Genomic DNA, 11,141 nt, shown 5'->3' with positions numbered 1-11,141 from the left:
CATAATCGAAAATTCACATGTTCAGAGGTGACACAATCATTCTTAACACTTCTGGACATTGCACAAAGCTACTGGAAGTTAATGGAACAAAGAAATCCGTCCAACACAGCGAAAGAGGCAGTGCGAAATAAAAGGCAGAATCTGTCAAAACAGAACAGTCCGTAAAGACGAATTTTAAAGAGGCACCAGACTTGCTCAGATGAAAATGCCCAAATTGAATGAAAGTTGCGTACATATCTGAGGATCACTCACGTAAATTGGCAGATTTTTCTGAGTTACCTACAGAGAATCATACCCAAATTCGTGACAGCAAGAAATCTGTTTCTACGCAGTAATCCAAATCTAGTATTGACTTTACTATCAAAGACTTTACTTGGCACAACAATGCAATAAAATAAAGATAAGGAGAGGTTGCTACAGTAGTAACAACTTCCAAGACACAAATATAAAAAAAAGTGTTGTAGTAAAATAAAGACATGGGTTATCTCCCAAGAAGTGCTTTCTTTAGAGCCATTAAGATGGGCTCAGCAATTTTAATGATGCACTCACAAGACATAAGAGTTGAAGCAAAAGAGAGCATCAAAAAGCAAGTTCAAAACACATTTAAGCCTAACCCACTTCCTATGCATAGGAATCTCGTACACAAATGAATTCATGAAGAACAAAGTGACAAGCATAGGAAGATAAAACATGAGTAACTTCAAGATTCTCAACATAGAGAGGGGAAACTTAATATTATTAAGATGCATATAACCATATTTCCCTCTCTCATAATAACTTTCAGTAGCATCATTGATGAAATCCACAATATAATCATCACTTAAAACATTCTTATCATGGTTCATATGCATAAAGGTATCATTAATTTTGGCATAAGGAGATTTCTTCTCATTAATAGTAATTGGAGCAAGATTATTATCAAGAATTTGAACATGGTAAACAAGTTGCATACTAAGGGAATTGTTTTTAGCAATCCAATCATAACTATGACAAGTTTCATAAGGATAGTTATAACCTATATCATAGCATTATTTATAATAATCATCAAAGATTGGAGGCATAGTGTCATCATAAGAAATGGAATAGTTATCTTTCACAGTATGTTCATCTGTGACCATACCATCGTTGTTACTAGAAGGAGATGTATCAAACATATAATGATCGGTAGCAAAAGGATTTTCAAACACCTCATCCCCAAGCTTAGAGCTTTCTATATCATTATGGGAGGAAGCATGGATAGTACTGATACTATGGCAATTATTAACATCATCATTTTCAGAATTAGTTTCCCAGAGATTTCCAATATCAAAAGTAGTGTGCTCTTTCAAATCATGATCACTAATGTAGGTAAAGGGCATAGGAAGATCATTGTACTCAGATTCATTATCATAATAATCATTAGGAGCAACATACTTACGGTTACCTATCGTTATCTCACACACGCGGGGATATGCCGTTACCTCTTTCTCTTTACTAGCAATGGATGGCGCGGCGGCACGCCGCGCCGACTGTGTTATACGATTTAAAAATGTTCTTGAATTGATAGAAGTAGTAAGTTTTTTGTTGTTCAAACAATTTTTTAAGATAATGCATATACTGGAATTTTGTATATATGAGATTGATATTTGAGTCTTGAGTATAGGTATGGGATTTTATATGGTTTTGACTGGATATTTAATGGTTTGGGAAATTGAGTAGTGGAAGAGTGTTACTGGATTGGAACTAATAGACAGGGTGTTTTGATGGCAATTTTTGGTGGTGATAAATGTTTTGTGGATTCTAGTTGATTGTTTTTTTTGCCCCTTCTGGAGGCAAGTGTGGCATGAGACGCTCTCTTGGCTACGACTAATATGCATACCACCTGAAGGCTTGAAGACAAAGCCTCACTTAGCGACTGGTGGATCAAGGCCATGCGAGCCACACCAAAATCCATGCACAAGGGCATGCGTCGGCAACGCTGCTGACAACTTGTTGGTTTGTAAACATCGCAATGTCCACATCTTCGACAAACATCAGCCTTCAGTTCCCTGGTAGTAGAGAGAATTAGGGCAGAGACAACACTTTGGGCAAAAGTCGAGGCTGCCGTCTTAAGAGTGATCATCCCAACAACTTGGGACGTCCACTAAAAATAATTCTGAAGTTACATATGGTATGAATATATTACTGTTAACTTTTGGTTATTCATAGTGCTTTATAATCTTATGAGATTACTGGAAACACCACGTGGTCAATTCCTTGACCAATTAGATACTCCTCCTTAATCCCATTGAGCAAATATCCCACCAAACTGTGCAGAAACACTAATATCAAGGCACACGATCAATTTCTTGATCCTATTATATACTCCTCCTTAATCCCATTATGCAAATGCCCCACCGAACTGAATTTGAACTTATAAGATTTTGTGAAGAAACACTAAATATCTACCATCAAACCTCAGAGACACTATCTTCTAATACATGTCAATAAAGCCTAACAACTATGCAAACTGCTTGTTAGATATAATGTGGCAAAGTAATATCCAAGGAGAATATTCAATCTTCACAGAAGGAGTATTCCAAAACGGCTCCGTAGCTTTTATCTATGGTTGCCCTCTGTAAAGACTTCCAGCTGTTAGGTCCATGTTTTGCCCTCCTTATGTATTTGATATTTCCTGACACCTACAGTTCAGCAAAGCTCATCTCGTGATTGAGGTGTCAGACATCATTTTCTATCAGCTAATCATGCATAAGTGAGAATGAATGGTGCAGAAGGTTTTCTTGCCAATGCGCAAAATCATAATTTTGAACGGATCTAATGGTTGAATTAGAACAACTATACGCAAGATATAATCTAAACTTAGGTTAATTTGGAAATATACTAACTGAAAATTGGGAAACAGTAGGTGTCTCAGGTGGAAACATTTAACTAACAATGAAGTGGCAAATTATTGAGGAATGTGCAAAGGAAACAACACTATACTTAATTAATGAGAGATCTATGAGAATATGATTCAATATATGGTTGGTCATAGAAGATGGACAATTGCATCAACTGAGAAACACAATGTCCAATACATGTCCACAGTTTATGAGTGAACATGTGCAGACTGAAGGAGAGTATGGAATGAAAATAAATCGGTGCAGTATAAAGAGAGTGATCCATTAAGTGTATGCAAGTTCGCAAGCAAGAATAAGAACAATAATTTGACCACCTCAAAGGCTATCATTAAAATAAAGACATTGCGGTCGCTTATAATGATTTCTCCAATATATAAGTTTTATATCTTGCTTAGAAAAATATGTCTTTGCTGTTTAATTCCCTGAGTTAAGTATGTTTTAAGTGCTCGTCATAGTTCAGGTAAAACAAGTCTGGCGTGTTACAAAATAAAATGAAACGCATGGGTACCAAAAGCTACAAAGGAAAACCCAGCAACAGATAGGTTGATGAGGAATTCAAGTGGTTAGCAATATGAAGCGCACGGCAAGGCCATTAATGAATATGTGTGGTACCTGCACTTTTGCAGTATAGTTAACTGGTATAAGAATCAAGTGTATGCCACCTTTTGCTATAAGAATCACTTCTAATGCCAGAGTTTATGCAAATGAAAATACCAGGCCAGGGGATACGTAGATAGGAGCAAATACAATTCCTATGTTGTGGTGTTGCCAGCCAATAAAACATTGCATGTCCAAATTCAGTACAAATATCACACGACCAACATGCGAACCAGATAACACACATCCAAATGAAGGTACTGTGACGATCATATCTTCTCTCTCGGAACAGAAGTTGTTTCAGCAAATTGCAATCTTAAGGTACAAATAATTAGCAGAGAAGAAGTCGGACCTGATGCTGGATGATCACACTCAAGTAGACCAATGATTACAAAAGGTATTTCCAAGATGACACCAGCCGTGCCGTCCAGTACCTCTGGCAATTCTTGTCAGCCTTCTTGAGCTTTTTGGTTCAGTCATGCTGCTACCGCCGTCCTGAAGGTCCCGCAAACATGAAGAGAATCTTGCTCAGTTTTTAGGATAGTCTAAATTTGCAATTTGTTGTTGTTGTGAATTAGAAGTTCACACCCACTATGTATATTCAGGTTATTGGCCAGTTGTTTGTATCTGTTAATATGTCCATTCTCAAAACCAATACACTGAACCATAATCCTGAGGTTACTTGTATCTCTGCTTCAACCAAGCAGAAGGAAGAAATCAGAAAAGTTCAGCAATCTGTAACCTGCCAGTAACACATGAGTGGATGTCATACATATATGAACCACTCCCAGAACATGTTGTCTAGAAAACACATGGAAATAACTTTGTAACATGTGTATCAAGGAAGAATAAAAAATCAGTGATATATACATCAAAGGAACCAACAAATCTATGTATGCACCCATGTAGTAAAATTTATCATAATCCATTTTGTGCATAAATAATTCAGGTCACATATAATACAAACTGGAAGATAATGAGAAAGGAGCAAGTTCAAGCTTCTCAACTTCTTCAGCTACTCAGATAATGAGAAAAGGAGCACATGTTTTATCTGTTCTCAACTTAACTTGAATGGTGTGAACCTTCTTATTTGCTGCGGCAACCAACAAATAGTGCATAAACTTATACTGAATTGTATTGAAGGCTATTTTTCCTAGCATAGAAATCCTGACATTAGAATCTAGAAAAATCAGGTAATTTTTTTTTATCAACAAAGAATGGCATTGAAACTGTTGTTCTACACTAAAAAAGGCTAAGTAAATCTAACCATTCAAAGACCCACATCAAAATCATCAACATGTATAAAAGCTTCAGTGTAGAGTGTAGACATTTGCTATTATATTCGAGTGATTTCCTGAACCACACATAGATTTGACACTTGTGATCCCGGATAGCAAATTCAGAATAAAAATCCCAGGTTCTTGTATAAACTGGACGGAAAATGCATCAAATCGGCAACTCCAGATGTCAAACCATCCCCTGCAAATTGACGGTGGTTTTCTGAAACTATGACTTACACAAAGTTGAAGGTCATGGAGGCTAGCAGGAGACCTGCAGTATTTTTGAACAAAGTCTATCGGCCTGCTGCATGCATGGTGGCAGGACGCGCGAGCGCAGCTCACCTCGACATGCAGTTTGCTCTCCCCATCGCCTGGTGCCTACAGGGAGCACATCTTCGCGTGCTGGAGCTAGACGACGTGTTCCGCTCGGTGGAGGGTGTTGCCGACTTTGGGTTCAGCCACGAATCCCTCTCCCGCAAGGCCAAGCATCTCGCCATCGCCGCCTCCGCGTCACCGCGAAGATCCTATGGCGCAGATCGGCGATGGCGCGATGCGCCGCTGTGTTCCCCGGGGAACCACCTCTTCAAGCTCACATCTCCCGCTGCATGCGCTCGAAAACGGCGTCCTCGGCCGCGCCACACCGCCTGTGCACTGTGTTGCGCTGGTGGTCTCGTCCGGCGGCGTCGCGAGAGGAAGCAGCACAAGTTCCTCGGGCGATTGGACGCGCAGCCGGAGGGTAGCGTGGTGCCTCGGGGCACAACACGGCGGCGAGGGAAGGAGAGGAGGAGACCAACTTGGAGGGAGCAAGTAGACGCCAAAGATGAGGATTTTTTCCTAAGCGGCGGGATTGGGGAGGAGTTGGCAGCGAATTGGGGATAGAGAGGAAGATGGCATAGTTTTCTCCGTGGTAGGCCATGCCCACCGCTTTGAACGGACGACTGAGTCCAAATAGATCTCTTCCACCCAGCGATGGGAACGGGAGGACGCGGGCTTCCACGAGGCGGCGGACTTTGGATTGTTCCTATACATTCACTACAGCCACACCCGGAAGGAAGACGAAAGGAATTATATAGGTACTTTCAAACTATCTAAAAGTGCTAGACAACGCCTAAACATTACACAGGAAAAACGCTGATGTAGTAAAAAATACGTGTCAGCAAACCATGGACTCCAAAAAAAAACCCAAAATTCTGTGAAAAAAGATGCTTGTTAAGGATTAATATAGTAGTTATTCCCCTTCTTCTTCTTCTTCTTCTTCTTCGTTCCCTTCTTCTTCTTCTTTTCTTTCTCCTCGTTCCCTTCTTTAGCGGGGAGAGGCTTGATGAGGGGCTCCTCCACATAACCTGATCTGTTTCCAGAAACAATAGAAGAAACTTGGGAGGATTCCTCCTTTTCATTAATAAGTTCAAAACAGACAGCGGTCCTATCATATTTTGGCAAAGTGTCATCTTCTAAAATATTTTGTATGTAAGTATTTGTATGGCAATTATCAATGCAATAAGAAAAACACCCACGCAGGACATCATCAATATCAAGATCACTCATATGTAACAAAGAGATTTTTCTTGATAACTCTTCACACCACAAAAATAAAGTAAGTTCATCATGCTGATTAAGAGTAATTTCATCATTACAATACAAATTTGCAGCACTCATGGGGTGCGGATTATAATTGGAGGAGCATTGAAAATTAAAATGACCCACTTCATGACAAAGTTCACAAATAAAAGGATAGCTGGCACAAACTTTTTTACCAAGATCATCTAGAGCCCTAGACCACTTTCTAGTTTTTTCATTCATATGGTGGATACAATATTCATCTTCGATTTGATTAATTCCACAGGGTCTATGCATTCCACAAAAATTAACATGCTTATAAGAAACAGAAGTTTGGGCATGTTTATTGCAATCATTAATAACAGTTTCATCCTTCATGCAAGTGTCTTTAAAAGGTTCATGATACTTATCAAAATTCTTCCTAGGCAATTCAAAATGAGAGGCAAAAACTTTATTGCAACAACTTGAGAGTCAAGACCATAAGTAGCACTCATACTTCGAATTTTATCAGTATCCATAAAAGTTTCAATGCATTCATAATCATAATTTATACCTGACTCTTTACCTTTGTTGTTCTCCCATCCTTCAGTGTTCTCCTGAATCCGATCAAGAAGGTCCCTTTTAAACTCTTCTTCATTGCGTGTAAATGATCCAGAACAAGTATTATCCAGCAAGGTTTTATCTTGAAAAGAAAGTCTTGCATAGAAATTATCAATGATGATATTACCAGGAAGCTCATGATTGGGCATTTGAGCATTAAAGACTTCAATCTCCCCCATGCTTGGGCAATACTCTCTCCATCATGAGGCCAGAAATTATATATGCGGTTCCGGTCTTTGTGAATTTCACTTGGTGGATAGAATTTAGAGTAAAATAGAGGCACAATATCCTTCCAATCAAGAGAATGCCCATCCTTCAGCAGTTTGTACCAATGCGCCGCTTTACCAGACAGCGACATAGAGAATAGTTTCTTCTTCACTTCATCCATAGAGATACCTGCACACTTGAATAACCCGCATAATTCATGCAAAAACAGTAAATGATCTCCAGGATGGACAGTTCCATCCCCTTCATAGCGGTTATCCATAACACGTTCAATAATTCTCATAGGTATTTTAAACGGAATACTTTCAGCAGGTGGAGCATCATTAGAGTTATCGCATATGGGAGATAAAGCATTATCAGGGCAAAATATTTCTTCCAAAGCTGAGGAGCAAAAAAGATTATTTTTATATAAACTAGCTTCCCCAAGCTTAGACTTTTCCATAGCATTAGCAGTAATTGCATTCATACTAATAACATTGCTACTATCATGCAGATAAGGTTCCATAGGTTTTTTAATTTTCGCATCAAACAATTCATATCTTAACTCAGGAAATAGATTAAAAAGCTCATTGTTGTTTTCCATTATGCCTAACTAGTGAAAAATAAAAACAAGAAACAAAGATGCAATTGCAGGATCTAAAGGAAATAGCTTCGAGCACACACACAATGGCAACAGAAAAGTACTTAGTTACCTGGGACCGGAGTATGAGTGCCTTTTACCTTTCCTCCCGGCAACGGCGCCAGAAAAGTGCTTGATGTCTACGGGTGCTTCTATTCTTGTAGACAGTGTTGGGCCTCCAAGAGCAGAGGTTTGTAGAACAGCAGCAAGTTTCCCTTAAGTGGATCACCCAAGGTTTATCGAACTCGGGGAGGAAGAGGTCAAAGATATCCCTCTCAAGCAACCCTGCAATCACGATACAAGAAGTCTCTTGTGTCCCCAACACACCTAATACACTTGTCGGATGTATAGGTGCACTAGTTCGGCGAAGAGATAGTGAAATACAAGTAATATGGATGGATATGAGTGGTAATAACAATCTGAATAAAATATGGCAGCGAGTAAACATGCAACGAACGATAAATAAACGGAGATTCGATGCTTAGAAGCAACGCCTAGGGATCATACTTTCACTAGTGGACACTCTCAACATTGATCACATAATAAAACCACTCTACACTCTTTTGTTGGATGATGAACACCACTAATTGCGTAGGGCTACAAGAGCACCTCAATGCCGGAGTTAACAAGCTCCACAACATTCAATGTTCATATTTAAATAACCTTAGAGTGCATGATAGACCAACGCAATCACACCGAGAACTAACATAGCATGCACACCGTCACCGACAGACTATGAAAGGGGGAATAAATTGCATCAATACCATCATAGTAATAGTTAACTTCATAATCTACAAGAGATCACAATCATAAACTACGCCAAGTACTACACGATGCACACACTATCACCATTACATCATGGAGGAGGAATAGCCTACTTTAATAACATCACTAGAGTAGCACATAGACAACTAGATCACAAAGAGAGAGATGAACCACATAGCTACAGCAGAGCCCTCAGCCCCGGGGGTGAATTACTCCCTCCTCATCATGGAGACATCGATGGCGGTGAAGATGGCGGTGGAGACGGAGGTGGAGATGACTCCGGGGGCAATTCCCCGTCCCGGCAGGGTGCCGGAACAGAGACTTCTGTCCCCCGAATTGGAGTTTCGCGATGGCGGCGGCTCTGGAAGGTTTTCTCGGGTTTCGTCAATCCGTGTAGGGTTTTCGCGACAGAGACCTTAAGTAGGCGGAAGGGCAGCCTCGGAGGGGGCCTGGTGGGCCCACACACTAGGGGGGCGCGCCCCACCCCTTGGCCGCGCCGCCCTGGCGTGTGGGGCCCCCCTGGCTCCTCTCCGGTACTTCTTCGATGCTCTGGAACCTTCCGGGAAAAATAAGGTGCTGGGCGTTGATTTCGTCCGATTCCGAGAATATTTCCTTACTAGGATTACTGAAACCAAAAACAGCAGAAAATAGGAACTGGCACTTCGGCATCTCATCAATAGGTTAGTTCCGGAAAACGCATCAAAACGATGTAAAGTGTGTATAAAACATGTAAGTATCATCATAAAAGTAGCATGGAACATAAGAAATTATAGATACGTTTGAGACGTATCACTCAGCTGACCCTATTTGATCCCGTCGTGGCCAAGGATGGAGAGGGCCAAGGAACGAGGGGACGCCGGAAGTTGTTGGGCGGCCTCGTGTGGCTCTTGGCGGCGGAGTAGCCAGGAAGATGGGAGGCTCGAGGTTGCGCAGGGTCGGAGCTTGCGGGCGCGCGTGCAGCAGGGGCTGCAACGTGCACGGGCGTGGCCGGCCAGATTTGCGGTGGTCGAGTTTGAGGAGGGCGGATATTGAGCTTGGGAGGGCGGCGTCCAAGGTAGGAGGCATCAGAGAAGACGGCCGCCCTCGACGAGCCCGGACTTGCAGAAGACGATCGCGCTCGACACGCCGGAGTCGCAGAAGATGGTCGCCATTTGCTCGGCTGAGGGCACCTCCTCTCAATTCCATTGTTGGAGATGTGTAGAGGAATAACATGTGTAGGACGGGGGTCAGGATAGGGATCAAAGGAATGAGTGGGTGAAATTTTCCTTTTCTAATAGAATAATAGAACTATCAACCTCACGGGAGAACTAACGACGTTAGACACGTGTCGCTTCACGGATGCGAGCTCACGTACCCATGTGATCACCGAGCTTCATTTGATTGGTAAATTTCCATAAATCAATGTAAAACAAGGTATTATCATCATATATGTTGCAAATATGTGGGAATTCAATATGATAAAGAACAAAGTTCATGTATGCATTTTACATGCATCAACATCCCCAAACATAACCTATGCTCCTCCCGAGCATAAAGATGATAAAACTAACATGAACTTTAGAGTTTATTATATATAACTTATAAATAATTATGCAGAGTATCACAAGGTTCAGTCAATAAAGAATGACAATAAGTAATATGAACTCATAAAGTGATAACTCTTACATTCTACAAATCATACATAATAGTAAATAACTGATACGTCTCCAACGTATATATAATTTCTTATGTTCCATGCTAGTTTTATGACAATACCTACATGTTTTATTCATACTTTATACCATTTTTATGCATTTTCCGGTACTAACCTATTAACAAGATGCCGAAGCGCCAGTTCCTGTTTTCTGCTGTTTTTTATTTCAGAAATCCTACACAGGAAATATTCTCGGAATTGGACGAAACAAAAGCCCACGGCCCTATTTTCCACGGAGGGTTCCAGAACATCGAAGAAGAGTCGGAGGCGGCCAGCAGGGGGGCACCCCATAGGGCGGCGCGGCCCCACCTCCTGGCGCGCCCAGGTGTGGGGAGCCCACCCCCTGGCTCCCCCGACGCTGCCTCTTCGCCTATATATTCTCCCAGATGCGAAAACCCTAAGAAGTCAAGTCATAATCCACGAAAAGTTACGTAGCCGCCGCCATCGCGAAGCCAAGTTCGGGGGACAGAAGTCTCTGTTTCGGCACGCCGCCGGGACGGGGAAGTGCCCCCAGAATCCATCTCTATCGACTCCATCGCCATCTTCATCACCGTTGATGTCTCTCATGATGAGGAGGGATTAGTTCTCCCCCGAGGCTGAGGACTCTACCAGTAGCTATGTGGTTCATCTCTCTCTCCCATGGTGTGATCTTTATGTGATCATGAGCTTTGTAATCTAGTTGAATATGTAGATGTTACTCTTGTCTATTATGCACTATAGAGGTTACTTTAATATGAACTCCGGAGTCACTCTCCACGGTGTGATGGTGACAGTGTGCGCATCGTGTGTGATTCCTTTATGACGTTGTGGAGCTTGTTTACTCCGGCTTGAGGTGTGCTTTTGCAGCCCTACACAATGAATGGTGTTTGTTATCCAACAAGAGAGTGTTTGAGAGTAGCATTTATTTATTCAATTATGTGATCATT

The 11,141-nt window shown here is 41.4% G+C and overlaps 1 long non-coding RNA gene across 2 annotated transcripts; it reads right to left on the bottom strand.

Annotated features, from left to right (window-relative positions):
* Positions 1-2,306: 2,306 nt before the first annotated feature.
* LOC124667313 lies at positions 2,307-5,643 on the bottom strand. Of its 2 annotated transcripts, XR_006991221.1 has the most exons (3): positions 5,099-5,643; positions 3,829-4,218; positions 2,307-2,660 (listed from the first exon to the last, which is right to left on the bottom strand). It is a non-coding gene; the product is annotated as an uncharacterized LOC124667313 (long non-coding RNA). The 2 variants fall into 2 exon arrangements; XR_006991220.1 differs by having other exon boundaries at positions 3,829-5,643.
* Between the last annotated feature and the right edge of the window lie 5,498 nt (positions 5,644-11,141).

This window comes from Lolium rigidum, chromosome 6, assembly GCF_022539505.1.
Source record: "Lolium rigidum isolate FL_2022 chromosome 6, APGP_CSIRO_Lrig_0.1, whole genome shotgun sequence".
Classification (NCBI taxonomy): domain Eukaryota; kingdom Viridiplantae; phylum Streptophyta; class Magnoliopsida; order Poales; family Poaceae; genus Lolium; species Lolium rigidum.
Note: the sequence above shows the minus strand (reverse complement) of the source record. Positions and strands in the feature narration are given on the sequence as shown.